Genomic DNA, 22,589 nt, shown 5'->3' on the forward strand with positions numbered 1-22,589 from the left:
TATATGGGGGTTTTTTCATTGCCCTATATTGAAAGATTTTTGGCAGAAGGTAACTGAAACTATCAACAGAACTGTACGGAACAACCTTACATTTACAGATCAAAATATTCTCTTGAATTATGCACCCAGCACATGAAACCTTACAAAAGGACAATACGAGTGGACTCTCCATGCCCTTACCTTGCCACAGCATAAAGACTGGTACTGATGAATTGGAAAAATAAAAATGCGGCTCCCTTCTACTATTGGATTGAAGACTTAAACAAACTCGCTACATATGAACACACACCTCATTTGAGTTGGCTTCAGAGATGCACAACTCTCTCTTACTGCAGCTATTGTGTATGTATTTACATATGCATTGCCTTTATGAGACACACGATGAAATAAATTCTCTAGGCTTTGTGCAAAGATTTAAAAATAACAATAACAATAAAGCAAGATCTCCTGGATGTAAAGGATGGATTGAAGACCTCTTATTCCAAATCAGGGTGATTTTGTAGCAGTTTCCTTTAGGAGAATGCATCTTTTCCAGCTACTCATGGGAAACCCAGCCAGATGGGCAGGGTATAAATTATTATCATTAATTAGTATTATTATTATGCTCGTGTTAAGATCTATATGAGCCAGTTCGCATGTGGCTGATGCTTGAGGCATGGAGGAATGGCACACACCCATTGCAACACATACTTAAGGTAGCACATGAAGTGGTCTGCCACACCAAGGCCAGTTCACATGTGTCAGGGTTTCAGGGAGAGAAGAGCAGATGGGGGAGGAGACAGAGAGCGAGGGGGAAGAATCGCAGAGAGATGAGGAGGAGGATGACGATGACCAAAGGTCGTCCATGAGTTTGTCCAGTGAGTCAGAAGACTCCCAGAAGGGAGCCCCCCTGGTCAGACCAAAGGGGGGCCAAGGGGGAAGCAGGGAGGAACAGGGGGGCGAAGGGAGAAGCCTCAGTAGGAGTAGGACACAGGAGCCAGCTTCTCAGCCGGAACGGAGTGAAGGGGGTGGAGTTACCAGGGTGTCAGAGGGAGCAGAACGTGAAGGAGACAGGGGGAGAAGATCGGAGCAGGACGCTCAGCCGGAAGGGGTGGAGAGTAGCACCGGGAGCAGTGTAGCGGTCGAGAGAAAGGTCAGAAGCAACGTACGCGCGCCAAGTTCAAATGTAGAGGCGCGCGGAAGTGAGGAGAGCCCTGGGGAGGAGCCCGGCCCCAAAGCGAGAAGGAGGGGGCGGAGGCGTCAGAGGATTCAGCCTCGGGCGAGTCCCGGCGAGGGGGAACCCAGGGGGGCAGAAAGACCCTGCGGAAAAGGAAGGAGAGGAAGAGGTGGTCCAGCACAAGGCTCTTAAATTGGTGCCGAGGCGGGACAGATTCAGAGGGTACTTCAGCGATCTAACGGTACAGACGTAGAGTCACAAAGATGGAATGTAAACGCAACCATGATCTTCAATAAAGACTTTCTGTAAATAAACCGGATTGGAATTGGGTCTCTTGTGAGCTGGGACCAGACGGGTGGCTCTGACAGTAAGTACCCTCCACAGAACGCAAAAAATTTTTTTTTTTTGCAAAGCTCACCAACGGGAGCAGCCATGAGCGCGGAGGAACAGCTGCTTACGCTGAGGAATCAGGTTACCGAACTCACAGCTGCAGTCATTGCATCGCAGAAGAAGAATGACGAACTGGACAAGACTTGCCAGGACCTGCGAACAAGGTGGGAGCAGGCAAGCAGGGCAGGGGTTCCGGGGTCCAGATCGGAGGGCGTTGCACTTGGACGGCGGGGGGGCGCCCTAGTTACGCACTTTAATGGCAACCTAGAAGACTACCCTAACTTCAGGGCAGACGTCGTGTATGCACTGCATTTGCTCCGTCATGATTTTAAGGATGAGGAGGAGAGAGTGGGGTTCATAATTTCGCATCTGCATGGGGAGGCCAGGACTTGGCTGCGCAATTTGTGGCGCGAAGATGGCCCTGCCCGCCGCGATTCTGATGAGTTTATTAAAGCGATGGATGCTTGTTTCCAGTCCTCTGTGGATGTGGATATTGCTCGCAAGCAGATGCACGGACTGCGGCAAGGCAAAGCCACTGTACGTCAATATCATTCTAAATTCTTTGCATTACTGACTGCATTGGGCTGGGAGAAGGATAGTAAACCCGCCAGAGATCTTTTCTGGGAAGGTCTTAGCCCCCCCGTCAAGGATGAGATCGCCAGGGGAGATAGACCCCAAACCCTAGAAGACCTAGTGCAGCGAGCTTTGGCTATTGGAATACGACATGAGGGGCGCCCGTGGCACGAGGGGGAGGGACCCCAGGCGCGTGCACCAGCGAGAACCCCCCCTTTTGTCCCCAGGGACTTCAGCCGGACGCACCCTTCGCCCTTGGGGAGGCAAGGAGAAGAGCCGATGGAAATTGGTGGTGCTAGGGCTCAGACACCATCCAGAGCCCCTGTTTCCGGTGCAGTGAAGGCGAAGCCTCCTAGAGGGACCAGGAAATGTTACATCTGTGACAGTGCACAGCATATGGCCAAAGAGTGCCCCCAGAGGCTCCAAAAGCACACTGCAGCTCTAGCAACAGTGGCAGCGGAAGTGGTGCAAAGAGAGCAGCCTCAGGGAAACGACAGTGCCTGGCTGGAAGCGGAGCTACTGGGGCTCAGCCAGGCGGATATGTAGAACAGTCCCCAGCATCCTTGCAACGCACAGACCCTTTACCACCCAAGCCAGCAGTGCAACTCACTGCAACCCTTCAGCTGCCAAATGGACAATCCCTGGAGGTTCCCATCACGATCGATTCGGGAAGCAATGCGGATTTTGTGGGGATACAATTTGTCAAGCAGCATAGCATAGCACTCCTGCCTGCAACGACGCCTCTGAATGTGGTCACAGTGGACGGCAGAAAATTGCTGGGAGGGCAAGTTGTGCAGCAGACGCCTCCCATGGTGATGCAAATTGGAAATCATCGAGAAGTCATTAGCTTCAATGTCACCCACCTGTCAGACACGCCCATTGTGTTGGGCATGAGTTGGCTGGAGAGGCATAGTCCCGCTGTAGCGTGGTACCAGCGGCAAATCACCTTCTGCTCATCGTATTGTGCTCAGCATTGCATCCAAACCAATCAGGAGGAGGGGGCCGAGCAGCAGCTGCAACTGGGCATGGTGCAGGCAGTGCCTCACAAGTACAAAGGATTCTTGGAGGTTTTCTGCGAGAAAGAAGCTGACCAGTTGCCGCCTCACAGGCCTTACGACTGTGCGATTGACCTGGTGCCGGGGGCGCAGCTGCCAACTGCAAAGCTGTATTCCATGTCTGAGGACGAGATGCAAGAGCTCCGGGACTTCATAGAGCATAATCTGCAGCGTGGTTTCATCCGGGAATCCAAAGCAGTGGGAGGCAGTCCTGTTTTCTTTGTGAAGAAGAAGGACACGCCCCAAAAAAGACTGGTTGTGGACTACCGGTTCATCAACAGGCTGACTAAGCCCAAGGCCTTCCCCATGCCCAGGATTGACGACCTCCTAGCGACCGTTAGGAAGGGTAAGATCTTCACCAAGTTGGATTTGCGTGGAGCGTACAATCTCATCCGCATCCGGAAGGGCGATGAGTGGAAGACTGCCATGTTCACGCCTCTAGGCACGTATGAATACAGAGTTATGCCGTTCGGTCTCCAAAATGGCAGCCACGTTTTCCAAGCATTTATGCATCACGTGTTGGCGGGACTCCTCTACAAGAAGTGTGTATGTTTTCTCGACGACATCCTGATCTTCTCGGAATCACCGGAAGCTCACGAGAAGGATGTAAAGGAAGTCCTACAGAGGTTGAAGGAGCACAGGCTGTACGCCAAGTTGGAGAAATGCCAGTTTGATGTGACGGAGGTGGACTTCCTTGGCTACAAGCTGTCCGACGAAGGGCTGGCTATGGACAGAGTCAAGGTCCAAGCGGTGTTGGACTGGAAAAGCCCACGCAATCGGAAGGAGGTCCAGAGATTCATCGGATTTGCCAATTTTTATCGCAAATTCATCAGAGGTTTTGCAAAGGAGACGGCAGCAATCACGGACACCCTCAGTTCCAAGAAGAAGAAGTTCGCTTGGACGGAACAGGCAGAGCGCTCATTTCGGAAGCTTAAAAGCCTCTTCGCCTCCGAGGAGCAGCTACTACACGTGAATCCCGGCAGGCCCATGCGGGTGGAAACCGACGCGTCAGACAGAGCGGTGGGAGCCGTCCTTCTGCAGGAGGATCCGCACGGCAATTGGAGACCGGGCGCCTTCTACTCCCGGAAGCTCAGCAAGACGGAGCGGAACTACACCATATGGGACAGGGAGCTGTTGGCCATTCATGCAGCTTTCAAAGCGTGGCGGCACTTCCTCATAGGAGCCAAGCACACAGTGCAGGTCCGCACGGATCACAAGAACTTAGAGTATTGGTGAACGGCAAAGCTGCAGACCCAAAGACACATGCGCTGGGCAGAATTCTTTGCGGATTTCGACTTCAAAATAGAATACATCCCGGGGGACTCAAATGTTATAGCAGACGCACTATCCAGGAAACCGCAATACCTGGAGGAGACGACACCAATTGCAGCGAAGCACATTTTCGCACCGCAGGCGTGGGCGTGCGCTGCCATCACAGTCGACCTGGACGCAGTGCGACGCGCGTTGCAAGCGGATCAATTTGCACAGTCCAAGATGGAGGAGCTACGCAACGGATCACAAAGCGGCGATGAGTTCCAGTTGCGGGACGGACTCTTAACTCGCAAGGGTGCCCTTTACGTGCCTAACGACGAACTGCGCGCAAAGGTTCTGCAGCAATTGCACGATGCTCCCAGTGCGGGCCACTTCGGCAAGGAGAAGACACTGGAATTAGTGGCCAGGGACTTTTGGTGGCCCCAGATGCGGGGAGAGGTGGCGGATTACGTCGCCAGGTGTGACACCTGTCAGAGGTCCAAACCAGTACACCAGAAGCCGGCGGGATTGTTGGAACCGCTGGAAACGCCACAGCAGCCGTGGGAGAGGGTAGCACTGGACTTTGTTACTGACCTACCCAGCTCCAGGGGCAAGACGGCGGTACTGGTGGTTGTGGACTTGTTCACCAAGATGGCACACTTCATTCCTTGTGCCAAGGTGGCGACGGCAGAACAGACCGCCAAACTCTTCATCGACCACGTGTTCAGAGTGCATGGACTACCGCAGTCCGTCCTGTCCGACAGGGGGCGCCAATTTGTTTCCAACTTCTGGCAGAAGCTTCTGGGTATCCTGCATGTCAAGATCAACCTAGCGTCGGCGAGACATCCACAGACCAACGGCCAAGCAGAGAGGGTCAACGCGATCATGCAGCAGTACCTGAGGTGTTACGCCAATCAGCGACCCGCAGCGTGGGTGGACTACCTGCCGATGGCTGAGTTTGCCTACAACAACACGAAGCACGCATCGACCGGGGTGACACCGTTCTTCGCGAACAATGGCCGTCATCCCAGAACCTTTCCGAGGCTTATGGCACCGGGAGGGGAGGTGCCTCAAGAGGCCGACCAGTTCGCAGCAGAGTTGCAAGAGGTGCACGAGGAGCTGCGGAGACATTTGGAGCTGGCCAAACAGGCCTATAAGGTGCAGGCTGACAAGCACAGAAGGGAGGGAGAGGACATCCAGGTGGGGGATTGGGTATGGTTAGCGGCCCAAGCGATGCCAGCCAGATCGTTAGCCAAGAAGAAGCTAGAACACAGGCAGCTAGGACCATACCAGGTTGAGGCTAGGATCAATCCTGTAGCATTTCGCCTGGCCCTTCCAGAAGGCTCCAGAGTGCACCCGGTCTTTCATAGGTCGGTGCTCACTCCCTACAAAGCCCCACACAGGTTTCAAGAGTCAGGAACAGTACCAGACCCACGCAAAGAGTCACCCAAGAGGGGGGGGTCGCCTAGGGCCGAACCACTCAACGAGGTCACAGAGATACTGGACTCGAGATGGGGGGAAGAGGGAGTTGAATACTTTCTCGCCAGAGAGGGCACCCCAGCCACTGCCAATAGTTGGGTGCCAGGCTACGCGTTAGATGAACCCCTTTTGAAAGATGAATTCCATGCACTTTTCCCACATAGACCCATGCCAGCTGAGTACTTTGATGACTGGCTTTTCACGCCCACATTGTCAGATACCACGTTCAGGGGCTTTTCTTCCGCCGAGGAGGGAACGCCCGAATCGAGCCCGCCCAAGGGATTGTGTTCGGGAGTGGACACACTACCTTCGGATTGGTGGGAGGAGCAACCAAAGGAGGACTGGCGTAAGAGGTGGGTGAAGTGGCCTTGGAGGGCGGCACCAGACGAAGTAGCAATGGGTGAAGAGACTGAGACCACGTTGGGTGAAGAACCCGGGTTCGAATACACATACACAGAACTGCCAGCAGAGGACATTGAAGTAGACGACCTGTATCCCGAATCTACCCCCGAAGAGCCGCAGCTTCCACGACCTGCACCCGACGAGCGGGAGGGGGGAAGGGGGGGCTTCGAGGGGGGATGGATGTCAGGGTTTCAGGGAGAGAAGAGCAGATGGGGGAGGAGACAGAGAGCGAGGGGGAAGAATCCCAGAGAGATGAGGAGGAGGATGACGATGACCAAAGGTCGTCCATGAGTTTGTCCAGTGAGTCAGAAGACTCCCAGAAGGGAGCCCCCCTGGTCAGACCAAAGGGGGGCCAAGGGGGAAGCAGGGAGGAACAGGGGGGCGAAGGGAGAAGCCTCAGTAGGAGTAGGACACAGGAGCCAGCTTCTCAGCCGGAACGGAGTGAAGGGGGTGAGTTACCAGGGTGTCAGAGGGAGCAGAACGTGAAGGGGGAGAAGATCGGAGCAGGACGCTCAGCCGGAAGGGGTGGAGAGTAGCACCGGGAGCAGTGTAGCGGTCGAGAGAAAGGTCAGAAGCAACGTACGCGCGCCAAGTTCAAATGTAGAGGCGCGCGGAAGTGAGGAGAGCCCTGGGGAGGAGCCCGGCCCCAAAGCGAGAAGGAGGGGGGCGGAGGCGTCAGAGGATTCAGCCTCGGGCGAGTCCCGGCGAGGGGGAACCCAGGGGGGCAGAAAGACCCTGCGGAAAAGGAAGGAGAGGAAGAGGTGGTCCAGCACAAGGCTCTTAAATTGGTGCCGAGGCGGGACAGATTCAGAGGGTACTTCAGCGATCTAACGGTACAGACGTAGAGTCACAAAGATGGAATGTAAACGCAACCATGATCTTCAATAAAGACTTTCTGTAAATAAACCGGATTGGAATTGGGTCTCTTGTGAGCTGGGACCAGACGGGTGGCTCTGACAACATGTCTTTTTTTTTTGCAAAAAAAGGGAGGGGTGCGGTGCAGGGCAGAACACTGTGTGCAAACCATACATTTCTCTGCAGGTGGCTCCATTATGCCTTAGGTGCATAATGAAAGCAGTGCATATCAACTTCTCCTCTGTAAGAAGAGGGGGATTGCTGGGAAGAGTTTCTGGCTCACCTCTATATCTCTAATAATAATAATAATAATAATAATAATAAATTTTATTTATATCCCGCCCTCCCCAGCCCAAGCCGGGCTCAGGGTGGCTAACAACAATAAAATAGTACAACATTCTAAAATCATTTCATTATAAAATTAATTCAACTCAAAATGATGGCAACCATTAGGCTAAAGTTCTGTGAGGATTGCCAAAGGAGGGAGTCAGGCTGTGCCCTCACCAAAAGCCTGGTGGAACAGCTCTGTCTTGCAGGCCCTGCAGAAAGATGTCAAGTCCCGCAGGGCCCTAGTCTCTTGTGACAGAGCATTCCACCAGATTGGAGCCACAGCTGAAAAAGCTCTGGCTCTAGTTGAGGCCAGCCTAACCTCTCTGTGGCCTGGGACATTCAGGATGTTTTTGTTTGAAGACCGTAAGTTCCTCTGTGGGACATACCAGGAGAGGCGGTCCCATAGCTACGAGGGTCCTAGGCTGTATAAGGCTTTAAAGGTTAAAACCAGCACCTTAAACCTGATCCTGTACCCCACCGGGAGCCAGTGCAGCAGGTATAGCACCGGGTGAATGTGATCTCACAGCGAGGACCCCGTAAGGAGTCTGGCTGCGGCATTCTGCACCCACTGGAGTTTCTGGGTCAGTCTCAAGGGCAGCCCCACATAGAGCGAGTTACAATAATCCAGGCTGGAGGTGACCGTTGCATGGATCACAGTGGCTAGGTCAGGGCGAGAGAGGTAAGGAGCCAACTGCTTAGCTTGGCGGAGATGAAAAAATGCCGCCTTTGTTATAGCTGCAATCTGCGCCTCCATGGAAAGGGAGGTATCGAAGATTACACCCAAACTCTTAACAGATGGTGCTGGCACTAATTGCGCCCCCACAAGAGATGGGAGTTGCTCCCCCCCCCCAATGATAAAAAAGAGGGCTCAGGCTGAGTACTTGACTTGCTGTGTGTGTGTGTGTGTGTGTGTGTGTGTGTGTGTTGTCTTCTTTTCTGTGGTACTTCCTATTCTGCTGAACAATGAGAGGAGCTGCATTCATAATGCCAAAACAAGTGGGGGGTAAGTCATATCAGAACTCCGGCTTGGTCCTAGTGCAGGTTCTGAAGTATGAAGATCAAGAACGACTTCCAAAGGTCTGCCTGTTAATTAGAAAAGGAAGAGGGAGCAGCAGGGTAAAGGAAATAAATGGGCAAAATCAAAAGCTGTGACCTAAAGAAGCACAGAAAATGAGCTCCACAGCATCAACAACCACGTAGCAGAAAGTGAAGGCTTAAGGACTTGAATGGAAATCATATCTGCCCTTCTACTGCAAGGGCTCATTCCTGGCCTAATTTCTATGAGAGTTTTCTCATTGATGATAGGATGGTTGTGATGGAACCACATGCAGCCTTTCTTTAGGGTAGGCATATAGGGATGGATGAACACATTTCTTCCCCCCTAGAGAATTTTGCTATCAAATTTCATTTCCCCCAATTTTCTCCACTGCTATGCTTGGGGACTGCAAGAAGATCAAACCTATCCATTCTGAAGGAAATCAGCCCTGAGTGCTCACTGGAAGGACAGATCCTGAAGCTGAGACTCCAATATTTTGGCCACATGAAAAGAGAAGACTCCCTGGAAATGACCCTGGTGTTGGGAAAGATGGAGGGCACAAGGAGAAAGAGACGACAGAGGACGAGATGGTTGGATAGTGTTCTCGAAGCTACCAGCATGAGTTTGACCAAACTGTGGGAGGCAGTGGAAGACAGAAGTGCCTGGCGTGCTCTGGTCCATGGGGTCATGAAGAGTCAGACACGACTAAACGACTAAACAACAACAACAATCCTCGGTGTCAGGGTCTCTTAATTTGCTTCTGGTTTGGTTTTAGGAAAGAGTCCAGTGGCAACTGCTGATCTGTCATGGAGTTTGTGCTTGTTTTGTGAAGATAGCTTTATTGTTGGTTTTATGTTGTTCATCGCTGTGATGTTTTACTGAATGTTGGCAGCTGTAGAGGTCAGTGGGGGGTGCTGGTCACCTGCTTCCCAAGCAGTGTGAGCTTGACGGATTGTCTCCATTGCCGCATCCGCACCGCATCTCTCTCCCCATTCCGCTCTCTGTCAGTACCTGGCAATGATGCTCAGTGTTCAGAAGGCAGAGAGCAAAACTGTCCCAGCTGCACCAACAGCTACTGATTGGCAGGGCAGACATTTTTGCCAATAAATAAATAAACAAATTCTACACTGGCATGAACCAGCTGAGCTAACCGTGTTGCTGAACACTCATGCGATGCAGGATCCTGGCCGCAATTGCGCCACGTGAGGAATTACATGTTCCAGTAGACATAAGGGAGCCACCCACACCCAGTTCGGTTGGTCTGAACCCTAAGTCAATGGACTGTTTGTTTCCATGATCGTTACAAGACAAATAAATCAACGGAACTTGGAAGAGAAAGTGGCAGATTGAAGGAAGGAACTGGAATGCTACCTCAGCTACATGAATGCATAGTGTCAAGCTGTTTTCCCCATTAAAGCCAATGAGACTCAGTTGGCTTCCATTACATTCAATGGCAATAAACTCTGCCACTCCAACTGCACACATTCAGTTCTGCAAAATCCTTTCCATCGTCAAGTGTATATATAAATGATTATCATTATTATCAGGACCAAAGCACAAATGAAACCTCATTACCACACCATTCATGTCAGTTGGTGCTGGTAATCAGCCACAGTGCTCAGATTTGGAGATTGTCGTTTGAATAAGGATGAGAAGATTTTCCCTGTTTGGGTCTGTTATTGTTCCATTGGTTGGATGTGCCACACTGTCTGTTCTGCCTGTCTTTCGCTTTATAGAGCAGCATTTCTGAAAACTTACTTCAGAAATGGTGCCTGCATAGTTTGCTGTGGTTTCAGCCGATGGGCTCTTTCCGTATCCCTGCCACAGACATGAGCAATGATTAAGCCTCAGAAAAAAATAAATCAATCCAGATGTGACTACATCAAGATTCTTCTTTGGAGCATGATTTGATGTGCACACACACTTGCACACTTAGGTAACATAGAATGAGAGAGTAATATATATGCAAATACAAAACTGTGGCAAGCTTCCCATGCTCAGTGGCATGAACAATGTATGGAAATCAAACAATGGCTGGATGCAGATCACCAATGCTTAAGTACCTTCATTGGGAATGTGATTAGGTAATCTGGAATCCCCAAATCTCAAGGGAAATGTGGTTGGGGAGATGGGTTGCTTGTGTGAAAATAGCCAGCTAAAGAATTGTATGTTGGTTTTGTTCCCTTTTAAGTGCTTTCATGGAATCATAGAGTTGGAAGGGACCCTGAGGAACATCTAGTCCAGCTTCTTGCAATGCGGAAAAATGTGGCCATCCCATACGGAAATCGAACCTGCAGTCTTGGCATTGTCAGCACCACACTCTAATCAACTCAGCTATCCAGGCCGATTATTGCAGTTGATTGCCACTTTCCCCTCTGACTTGGGACAAAAGCCCACCATGACTTTCTCCTGCAAAAACTCAATCGAATGAGAATGTTGCAAGGGTTTGGGAGAGCCAATTTACCACCCCATTTTCAGACGGCTCGTGAGGTTCAGTGTTAAAGAGCAAATTGCAACACCAATGATCTTCCATGCTGTTGGTCTATTCTATTTCTTAAAAGCCTCCAGAAGTAATGCTAAGTGATGACATAGCATCATCTGGTGGGACTGTGCAGAAAATGGCAGCATTCAAAGAGCAGGAAGGGATGGGAGATGTTGGAGACACTAAACATACCTTCTATTGTATGTGTTCATAAGTACACAACTGAACTTCTGAATAGGACTACGGTAGTTAGGGAAAGAGTTAGTTAGTAGTTAGTGAAAGAGGAGAGCGCAAAATATGGTTTGAAGCTCAACATCAAAAAAATGAAGATCATGGCCACTGGTCCCATCACCTCCTGGCAATTAGAAGGGGATGAAATAGAGGCAGTGAGAGATTTTACTTTCTTGGGCTCCATGATCACTGCAGATGGTGACAGCAGCCACAAAATTAAAAGACGCCTGCTTCTTGGGAGAAAAGCAATGACAAACCTAGACAGCATCTTAAAAAGCAAAGACATCACCTTGCCAACAAAGGTCCGTATAGTTAAAGCTATGGTTTTCCCAGTAGTGATGTATGGAAGTGATAGCTGGACCATAAAGAAGGCTGATCGCTGAAGAATTGATGCTTTTGGATTATGGTGCTGGAGGAGACTCTTCAGAGTCCCATGGACTGCAAGAAGATCAAACCTATCCATTCTGAAGGAAATCAGCCCTGAGTGCTCACTGGAAGGACAGATCCTGAAGCTGAGGCTCCAACACTTTGGCCACCTCATGAGAAAAGAAGACTTACTGGAAAAGACCCTGATGTTGGGAAAGATGGAGGGCACAAGGAGAAGGGGACGAAAGAGGATGAGATGGTTGGATAGTGTTCTTGAAGCTACCAGCATGAGTTTAACTAAACTGCGGGAGGCAGTGGAAGACAGGAGTGCCTGGCGTGCTCTGGTCCATGGGGTCATGAAGAGTCGGACACGACTAAACGACTAAACAACAACAACAACAGTTAGGGAAAGTGTTCTGTGGGCTTCTTCCCTTCCACCACTTCTCCTTTGCAAACTGCCTCATCCCCACGCTGCCTTGCAGAGCAGAATCAGCAACCAGGGTTTCAAGACCTGAAGCAGAGGCCAAAGGTCCAGTTCTTTTGCCACTTGGTGCAGAAGCCTCAATTCCTGCAAATTGTACTGCAGGCAAAATGATGAGAAAGATCTCCAGCTTCCCATTAAGGCATTAAACCTCCCCTCGCCTCAGACGAAATAAACAATACAAAATCAAAAACTCAAGGCTGGTAACTAAACTTTTCTGGCTCTTCCTGACCCACTTTCATCACATACTCAAAAGCACATCAGCAAGGCAACAAAGTTTTTTTATGATATATTATTTAAAAGAGGCTTTTTAAGGCAGTGAACCCAAGAAGCTAAAGATTTCATAAAATCACCCCTTTGACCATTAAAAGGATTGAACGACACATTATTTTTCACTGGTAGTGGAATTTTCAATTTGCTCTGCTCCAAAACATGTGCTTTATATTTAGAGGTAAATGAGCCAGATCTTGCCTATATACATTCTTGCAGACAGAGTTAGGTAGGGAAAGTGGCACTTTCCAAGACAGAGGAAAGCTAGTGCTTGCTCTTTTAGCATCCTCTCTAATACAAGGTTGCCAACTTCTCCCTTTTTTAACCAGCCCGAGTTCCAGCAGCTTTAAGAGCAGCTTGTTCTTCAGAAATCAGCAGGAGGAGTCCACAGCATGGTGATCCAAAGATGGTCAGGGAAACATTTTTTTAATGATCAGCTGGCAGCCTTCCCTAATAGCTATGAAGGCATTGTGTCCTTTTGTGTGAGTCTCTCCAATTGTTTTGATTAGCTGGTGTTACACCCAGAGGTGGTCAAGAGCAGGGCTGTTGATCTAATCAGCCCAGGTCTAGAAGTTAATAGATAACCTCTCATTTATTCCATCCTATTGAATTAGGTTTTTTTAAAGAAACAAAAACAAAGCTTGCCCGACTCTTCTTTCCACCTTCTTGTCCCACCTTTCTAAATTTCCCTTTTTTGGGTGGTGGGGTGGTTCGAGGTAGCACTGAGCGCTGTAACATTTCAAGGAATGTGTTGGCAAATTCAGAGATGTGTGAAATCAGAAGGATAGAAGCATTTCAACCTGAAGCGTTGCTTCAGGAGATGTGGATCAAATTTCTCAAGCATCCCTAAGTCAGAATACACAAATGTAGTCCTTTTCAAAATTGGCACCCAAATTAGTAATGTATTAATTATTTCTATCCAGCCTTTCAGGCTTATAAAAATAATAAATACAATGATATAAATAACAAATACAATAATATAATATAATAAATATAAAAAGCTAACAAGATAAAACAGGCAAAAAAAAAAAAGACTGATTCCACCTAGTTGTCTGGTTGCCGCATTCTGCAACAATTGAAGATGGGGGGTGCTATTCTGAACGCTCTTCAAAGGCAGCCCTATGTACCAAGAATTACAGTAATCTCCCCTGGATGTTACTTATGCATGGATAGCTGTCATCAGAGCATCTCTCTCTAAGAAAGAACAAAGCTAGAGTGTGAAGCAAAGTTGATGAAAGGCCTACAACCTCAGAAAGTTACCTGTGCATTCAGCAGCAGCAGCAGCAGATCTAAAAAGCATTACTATACTGTCAATCTAATCCTTAAAGGGACACGCCACCTCATACTTGGTTTTCAGCCATCTGTCAATGGAAAAGTCTGCCCTCGAGAGTAAAGTCAAACTGTTGGAGAGTTACAGCACCCGCTGTGGCTGTAGAGACCAGTACAGGAGAGACATATTTCATTGCATCTGGGCTAAATGAAGGCATCAAGTTTTGCTGCTACAGGAGCACCATAGTGTTTCTTCTCTCTGCGTTCCTCCCAGTGGTCATTTGTGTCTGGTCACTGTTGTGGATTTACAATCTGACTATCTGTATCCAGGAACACAGTTGTTGTTTTTTAGGTGTTTAGTCGTGTCTGACTCTACGTGACCCCATAGACCAGAGCACGCCAGGCACTTCTGTCTTCCACTGCCTCCTGCAGTTTGGTCAAACTCATGCTGGTAGCTTCAAGAACACTATCCAACCATCTTGTCCTCTGTCGTCCCCTTCTCCTTGTGCCCTCCATCTTTCCCAACATCAGGGTCTTTTCCAGGGAGTCTTCTCTTCTCATGAGGTGGCCAAAGTACTGGAGTCTCAGCTTCAGGATCTGTCCTTCCAGTGAGCGCTCAGGGCTGATTCAGGCACACAGTAGGGTGTGGCAAAGTTGGTCTGCCAACAGGCATGGTGCCTGAAGTTATATCCCATAAAACAAAACCTTGGGGATCCTTCCATTCTGTGTACACGATCAAGTCAGCATAGACATCACTGAGACAGAGGTGCAAACATGCTAGGACTGTGAGCTTGGAACAGCTCATCTCTGTTTGAAACTTTGTCCTAAACACTTCCTGATGTAGCGCAAATAGAAGGCGCTGCTCCTGGCAGTAATTTGCCCATGACTCACTTCCATTAAGCAGTTTCCTAAACACAAAGCCTGTAGAGACCTTCATCTTTGTACAGTGGTACCTCGGGTTACATACGCTTCAGGTTACATACGCTTCAGGTTACAGACTCCGCTAACCCAGAAATAGTGCTTCAGGTTAAGAACCTTGCTTCAGGATGAGAACAGAAATTGTGCTCCGGTTGTGTGGCAGCAGCAGGAGGCCCCATTAGCTAAAGTGGTGCTTCAAGTTAAGAACAGTTTCAGGTTAAGTATGGACCTCCGGTACGAATTAAGTACTTAACCCGAGCTACCACTGTATTGGCCATTAGCATCACATTCTCCCATAACCTTTTGGAGACGTGAGCCATTATCACAGCTGCCTTGCCAATATGCTTGTCCAGCTCAGCATTAATGGAGAAGTTGTTGGTTATGATGGTAGCCAAAATTAGACAAAATCATCTACCACCTCAAGCATATGGTCACCAATGCTGATGCAAGGAGTACTGGCAACGTCCTGACTGGTCTTTGTCAGACTGATGGTGAGGCATTTTGATATGATGTAAAGCAGAAACAGAGCTGGGTGTCATCCATGTATTGAGAGCTCTAGAAGATCCCTCATAGTGATTTCATATAGATGCTAAGCAATAGCTTGGGGAAAATACCATAACACAAGTTTGATGGCACTGAACCATTGTCCGCCAGCACTATCTTCTGGATTCTGCCAACCAGGTTGAAGCAGGACAACTTAAAAACAGTGGATCCAACTCTCCCTTTGGGTGAGTAACCCATGGCTGAGGATATAAAATAATAGAGTCCTAAGAGAATAGCTGAGACACAGTTCTTCTTTGGGTAAAGCTCATCCACCAGAATAAGCAAAACCATTTCTGACCCAAAGCCAGGCTGGAGTCCAGTTTAAAATAAATCCAGATAGACAGCACCATTTGAGAGTTGTACTGAGCCACCATGCCTGTATACATGTGGTTGGTAGTACAATAGCTTTGTAAACAAGCATTTTGGTTTTCCTGTGAATGCCCCGGTCCTCAAACACTCTGCACTTCAACTGGGAGAAAGCTGAACTTGCAGAGCTCAGGTGATGCTGGATTTAGGCATCAGTGTCAGCCCTTGTGGAAAGATAGGAGAAGTGATCAACATTTTCCAATGTTACACCATTGGGTTGGATTTGTGGTGCTTGTGAAACATGGACCGCTTATAAATGCCATCTCCAGCTCCTCGAAAGATTCCAGAACCCTGTCTCCGAAAATTCTTACACATCACTTGATAAGACAGGCAAACTAATGCCAGTTTACTGGAAGAAGCAAAGATCACCAGTGTCAAAGCAATGATTCTTCAACATCAACTTCATTGGACTGGTCATGTTGTGCTGATGCCTGATTATCATCTTTCAAAGCAACTATTCTATTCCGAACTTAAAAATGGAAAGCGTAATGCTGGTGGTCAACAAAAGCGGTTTAAAGACTCTCTCAAGGCAAATCTAAAAAAGTGTAGTATAAACACCAACAATTGGGAAACACTGCCTGGCGAGTGCTCCAATTGGAGAACAGCCTTGACCAAAAGTGTCATAGACTTTGAAGACACTCAAACTCAGGACGAAAGGGAGAAATGTGCTAAGAGGAAGGCACACTTGGCAAACCCTCACCATGATCAACTGCTGCCCGGAAACCTATGTCCCCACTGTGGAAGGACGTGTGTATCCCAAACTGGCCTCCACAGTCACTTTCAGTCACACTGTTAAAACTGTGTTTTGCTTTGTTTTGTTTAATTTTTATTTTGCAAAAAGAAAACAAAAACAAATTTCAAATGTCAACATATCAGATAGAATAATCAATACAAATTAAGATGACATAAAAAGAGTAAAAACGACTTCCCTCCACCCGTACATGTATATGACTTTACCTTTTAAATTTTACTTCTCTCGTTGTGTTCTTATGCTATCTTATACCAATGTTTCTGTTATGCCTGCTATTACTCTGTCGCTTCTCCTTGCAATATCTTAGACTTCATGTCAATATTTCAATACCAAAACAATGTTTTCCCATATATTCCTTTACGCAACTCCATTCTTTTTTTATTGTTTGGTTTGATTTTCCTCTTATAATTGTGGTCAATTTTTGCCATATTTATAAATTCACAAAATTTGCTCTGCCAATCCCTTATTGTTGGGGCTTGTTCCTCTTTCTAGTTTTTTGCAGTCAAGATCCTGGCAGCTGCTGTTGCATATTGGAATATATTTTTCATACTTTGGGGGATATCTTCCATTACTAAACTCAGAAGGAAAGCTTCTGGTTTATTCTTAAAATGATATGTTAAATATCTTTTTTAATTCTTCATGTATATTGCACCAAAATATAATTCTGCATCCCCTCCAAAAATGGTACAGTACATTGTACCTTTTTCCATTTTACATCTCCAGCATACACTGGATTTTTGCTTGTAAATTCTGGCCTATTTATCTGGTGTTAAATACCAACGATATAACATTTTCATAAAATTCTCTCTAATCGTGCAGCAAGCTGTAAATTTCATGTCCTGTTTCCATGGTCTCTCCCATTGTTGCATTTGTATCGAATACCCAAAATCCTGGGCCCATTTTATCATAGCTTCTTTGACCTCCTCATCTTTTAATTCTCACTCCAATAATAAATTGGGCATTCTAGATAGGTTCTTTTTGGGGCTCTTCAACAATTCTGTTTGTAATTTTGACCCCTGTTCTTCAAATCCAATTTTTTTATCTTGATTATATAAGTGAGCAATTTGATGATATTTTATCCAACTAGAAGAGTATTGTTTGATTTCCTCATAAGATCTTAATTTTAATTGACCCTGTTCCTCTTTTAACAACTGTTGATACGTTGCCCATTCTCTCTCCATATTTTTCTTCTTTACTGATAAAACCTCCCCTAGTGCCAACCTCCATGGTGTTTTTGGTGTTAAAACCGTGTTTATGGAAGACAATCTTATTTGGTTATGAGTGATCGCCAAAGAAGAAGATACATGTGCAACATGCATACAATATGCATGGTCAAGCACCCCCAGCCACATGGACAAAGATTCGTGTTTTCAGCACTTACAAATGTAGTAAAAAAAGAAAACAAACAACCATTTATCCTAACTGTTAAAATCCCAATTTTGCTATCATTGTTAGATGACTTCCTCGAATCCCCCTAGCTGAGTTTCCATATAACTCATTGTAGCAGTTTTCCAATGCTACTTTCAAATGAGATTAGCTTAATCAATTAACATCTTTCTTTTCATATTGTGTCCTATCCATAATGTTATATAATTTAACATATTTAACTCTTAGGCCAATTTGGTACTTACGAGTTGTTCTACTTATGTTAGCTTAGAATATTTAACTAAATAGTCCTTACATTTCTTCCATTCTTCTTGATACTCCTCCTCTTTCTGTTCGCGGATTCTTCCAGTCAGGTCGGCCAGCTCTAAAAAGTCCATCATCTTCATCTGCCATTCCTCCACTGTTGGTATTTCTTGTAGTTTCCAGTTTTTGGCTAACAAAATTCTTGCTGCAGTTGTGGCATACAAAAACAATCTAACATCTTTCTTGGGCAATTCCAAACCTATTATTTAAGTAGAAAGGCCTCTGGTTTTTTTTTTTTTTTTTTTTTTTTTTTTTTACAAATGTATATTTCAACATCTTTTTCAACTCATTGTAAATCTTTTCCCATAAGTCTTTCACCTTTGGACACGTCCACCATATCTGGTAAAAGGTACCTTCCTTTTCTTTACATTTCCAACATAAATTATCACTTGTATGACAAATCTTTGCTAGTTTTACTGGGGTTAAGTACCATCTATACATCATTTTCATTATATTTTCTTTTAATACAGTGCATGCAATAAACGTAACCCCTTTCTTCCAGAATAGTACTTCTCACAGATGTCCAGTACACAAATTGCATCAAAATGTTTCTGAAATTGCCTACAACAAGTACAACGTCCCTTTCCATGTTCAAAGAAACTCACTTTTAGCACAATGTGGTTCAGTTCCTTCATGATTTGCTGCTCTACTCATTGTTTAATCTCCATTTCAAACATACCTTTGATTTAAACACACTTGTTTGTGGGTTATTTTAAGTAAGATGTTTTCTGTAATCAAGACGCTACACTATGTTTTGCAGTTATTATACATCTATTGCATTGGTGGTGGTTGAAAGCAAACTCTTTTTCCTTCTATTTTCATTAGCATACGTTATGGAACTATTTTTAGAGGTCATTTGCACAATTAAGGCTATGGGGCAATGTGCAGATGATTAGATGAAAATACAAAATTGAAATCAATTTAGAATTTGAACACACTGGTAATATGAGTTTCAACAATCTATAGTTGTAATAATTGTTCCTATTTTCATTCACACCTAGAACTATTAACACTACTGTTGTGTTTCCACCAGGGGCTGGGTCCTACGACCTGCTGGCAAACTTCCCCAACAAACACAGCCTCTCACCAACATAACCTTATCACACTAACTGCTTAGATTATGGCTGCTGGATCATTTTGGCTTCCTCCCTACAGGCGACAAAAATATTGAGTGTTATTGATATGTTTCATATGGAGGGGAACAATATACCATATAGGTTACCATTGTGACTTGTAAAATCTTTTTCTTAGCACAATATCTGCAAGAGTTCAAACACTGTTTTTCCACTGCCGGATCTAGCCGTTTTGTGGCAACAATTCTCCAAAATTAGCCTCCCATTTGTCTGCATAAATTGACGTTGTTGCTTGTATTTTCAGTAATAGACTGTACCATCATATTCTATTTATTTAGAAAAATTATAAATGTTTTATAATAATAATAAACCACGATGGAGTTTACTTAATGTAATATAAAATAATTATCAATAATACACAGATAAAAGCAGTCAAAACTTAGAAACAAGTATAGATAGCTAAAGTATATGTTTTGTTAGGCTTGCTAAAAATAATAATAGCAGGCATGTAAAAGAATATTGTGTCTACTCAAATTAACAGGCAGGGAGCTTCACAACATAGGTGCTGCCACAATTCCTCACGAATGCAGAATCCACATCTTCCTACAAATCCCTTAAAATTTGGAATATAATCACAATTTCAGCTTCTTTTTGACATTACCATTACCATTACCATTATTATTAATGTTGCCAATATAAAGTATTGAAACAAGTGTGGCTTTTGCCCACCTGTTTTTACTGCAATCTTTTTTGCAGGTAATTTTTTTACCAATCATTCAAATACCAAAGCAATTACTGTGATACCAAACTATGAATCTGGATAACACAACATAATTTTGGATGACTAGAATTCACCCAAACATTCCTGAAGCATATAAAGATGGGCGGTGGTTAGGGCAGTAATTAATTAGTATCATGGGAGGACTGAAAGAGTATAATTAAGGAGAGCTCAAGTGAATTTAGAATATAAGACTATAGTAAGCATTTCATACTAATGGGGATTATTAGTTAATGTTGGTTGTGACCTCTGAATATGGTGATTTTGGCAATGCTACATCTGATGGACAAGCAAAATAAAAATTACAGATGTAGGATACAGCCATTCCCATTAGTGAAATTAATGGGAGCTGAGCTGCTTTCAATGGAGTCACAATTAGAGCCCTGGTCATCAGACTCCGGAGATTTGTAATAAGTCAAAGAGGCAATTTGTTGCTTGCTTCCTAATTTGATATGGGATTAACATAACTTACTACATGTGATAGCTTTTGGCTACATGATGTGGAATCAATCAGCTGCTCCTGCCTTGTCGCTTCAGAACCCCAGGCTGTTATTAATGGCTATCTTTACTAGTGCGCATTGTTACCAATCACAGCATAATTACAAAAGGATCAAGAAGGAGCGATGGATTCATTATTGCCTCATTGCTCTAGGCAGGTCTTCAAAAGAAGACTGATGCATATAACCCATTAGATCGTGTCATATACCCTTTCTACATTGTCTCTACATGTGGCACAAATCAATGTCCTTGTATAATAATACAGTGGTACCTCGCAAGACGAATGCCTCGTAAGACGAAAAACTTGCAAGACGAAAGAGTTTTTCGTTTTTTGAGTTGCTTCGCAAGACGAATTCCCTATGGGCTTGCTTCGCAAGACGAAAACGTCTTGTGAGTTTGTTTCCTTTTTCTTAAAGCCGTTAATACCAGGGTGCATCCGTGCTTCGCAAGACGAAAAATTCGCAAGAAGAGAAAATTCGCAGAACAAATTAATTTTGTCTTGCGAGGTACCGCTGTAATAATAATAATAATAATAATAATAATAATAATAATAATAATAAAAACAGCTTGCCCATCTGGCTGGGTTGCCCCAGCCACTCTCCCTGACATCATGCGGACACAGAGCAATGGATCCAAGCTACAAGAAAGAAGATTCTACCTAAACATTAGGAAGAACTTCCTGACAGTAAGAGCTGTTCGACAGTGGAATTTGCTGCCAAGGAGTGTGGTGGAGTCTCCTTCTTTGGAGGTCTTTAAGCAGAGGCTTGACAACCATATGTCAGGAGTGCTCTGATGGTGTTTCCTGCTTGGCAGGGGGTTGGACTCGATGGCCCTTGTGGTCTCTTCCAACTCTATGATTCTATGATTCTATGTCATCTTGTTTGCGAGCCACAAAGTTCTCAGAAGAACAATAAAACACAGTGACACGGAGTATTTTGGTTTATGGGTTCAAATAGGCCACAACTTTATTGGTTACAGATGTGAGCTGTTTGGCTTAGGCATTGGGGTGAAGCCAGGCTATATCTTGACTCCTGCCTGGCTGCAGGGAGTCCACAGAAGGGTAAACCACCAAATAGGGTCACCCTGAGGGGTCCCCGAAGGGGCTGTGACATGGCCTTAGTCCACGTCCAGGCTTCAGACAGTATTCACAGCCTGCATCCCTTTAACAGGATACCCTTATTGAGGAGGGTCAGGCGAAGGCAACATTACCTTCCCTCCAACCAAACAAAGGCTTACCCAATGCCTAACCTCACAAAAGTTGTGACTATTGCTACTAGGTAGGTGGAAACCAAATGGCCAATTTGCCTACCTGGCCCCATAACATGGCGACCGACAATTGCCATAGCAAGGTCATATTTCATCCTGTTTCCAATTATGTCTTTGCCTTCATTTCTCTAGTTCTTCTACATCAGGGGTGGCCAACTCCCAAGTGGTTGTGATCTACTTTCTGAATTAAAATCGGGCAGGGGTTGTTTCAGGTCAAAGTTGTTGAGCTTTCTTTAGGGAGAAGGAAAGTCCCATATTTTACGGGTTCAGGTCAAAGTTGTCCAGTAATCAACCGGTACATTGCAATCTACCTGTTGGACATGCATGTTCTACATCAAGCAAACCAAATATGATGTTCCCTTATACAGTGGTACCCCAGGTTAAGTACTTAATTCATTCCGGATGTCCGTACTTAACCTGAAATTGTTCTTAACCTGAAGCATCACTTTAGCTAATGGGGCCTCCTGCTGCTTCTGCGCCACCGGAACACAATATCTGTTCTCATCCTGAAGCAAAGTTCTTAACCTGAAGCACTATTTCTGGGTTAGCGGAGTCTGTAACCTGAAGCATATGTAACCTGAAGCGTATGTAACCCGAGGTACTACTGTACAACCCATTCTCTTTCACTGCATCTCAGTGTCTAGAATTCTCTCTCTCTCTCTCTCTCTCTCACACACACACACACACACACAAACACAAACACACACACACACAAACAGAGAGAGAGAGAGAGAGAGAGAGAGAGAGAGAGAGAGAGCACTACATGGTGCAACAAACAATTCGTATCAGATGAGGAAGTTCTGTCTACTTTACCTTTTGTGATGTCGACACCTTGAGTACTATTTTTAGAAAGCTTTAAAGAACATGATGATTTGATTAAAATTGGGAAAGCCAGAGGGTGAGGTTTATGGATTTAATTAAGCCAAACCACCACCTTTGCCTCCATTATTCAGGCACTGCTGCCAGTTTCCCCTTTCTTCAAATATCTCATTTGAAACAATAGTTTGCTACAGAAGCCATTCACACTGGGTGTGGTGATCTAGTGTCATATTAACATAAGCTCCTGTAGGGAGAGATAAGT

Source organism: Podarcis melisellensis, assembly GCF_964234715.1.
Source record: "Podarcis melisellensis genome assembly, chromosome: 9".
Classification (NCBI taxonomy): Eukaryota; Metazoa; Chordata; class Lepidosauria; order Squamata; family Lacertidae; genus Podarcis; species Podarcis melisellensis.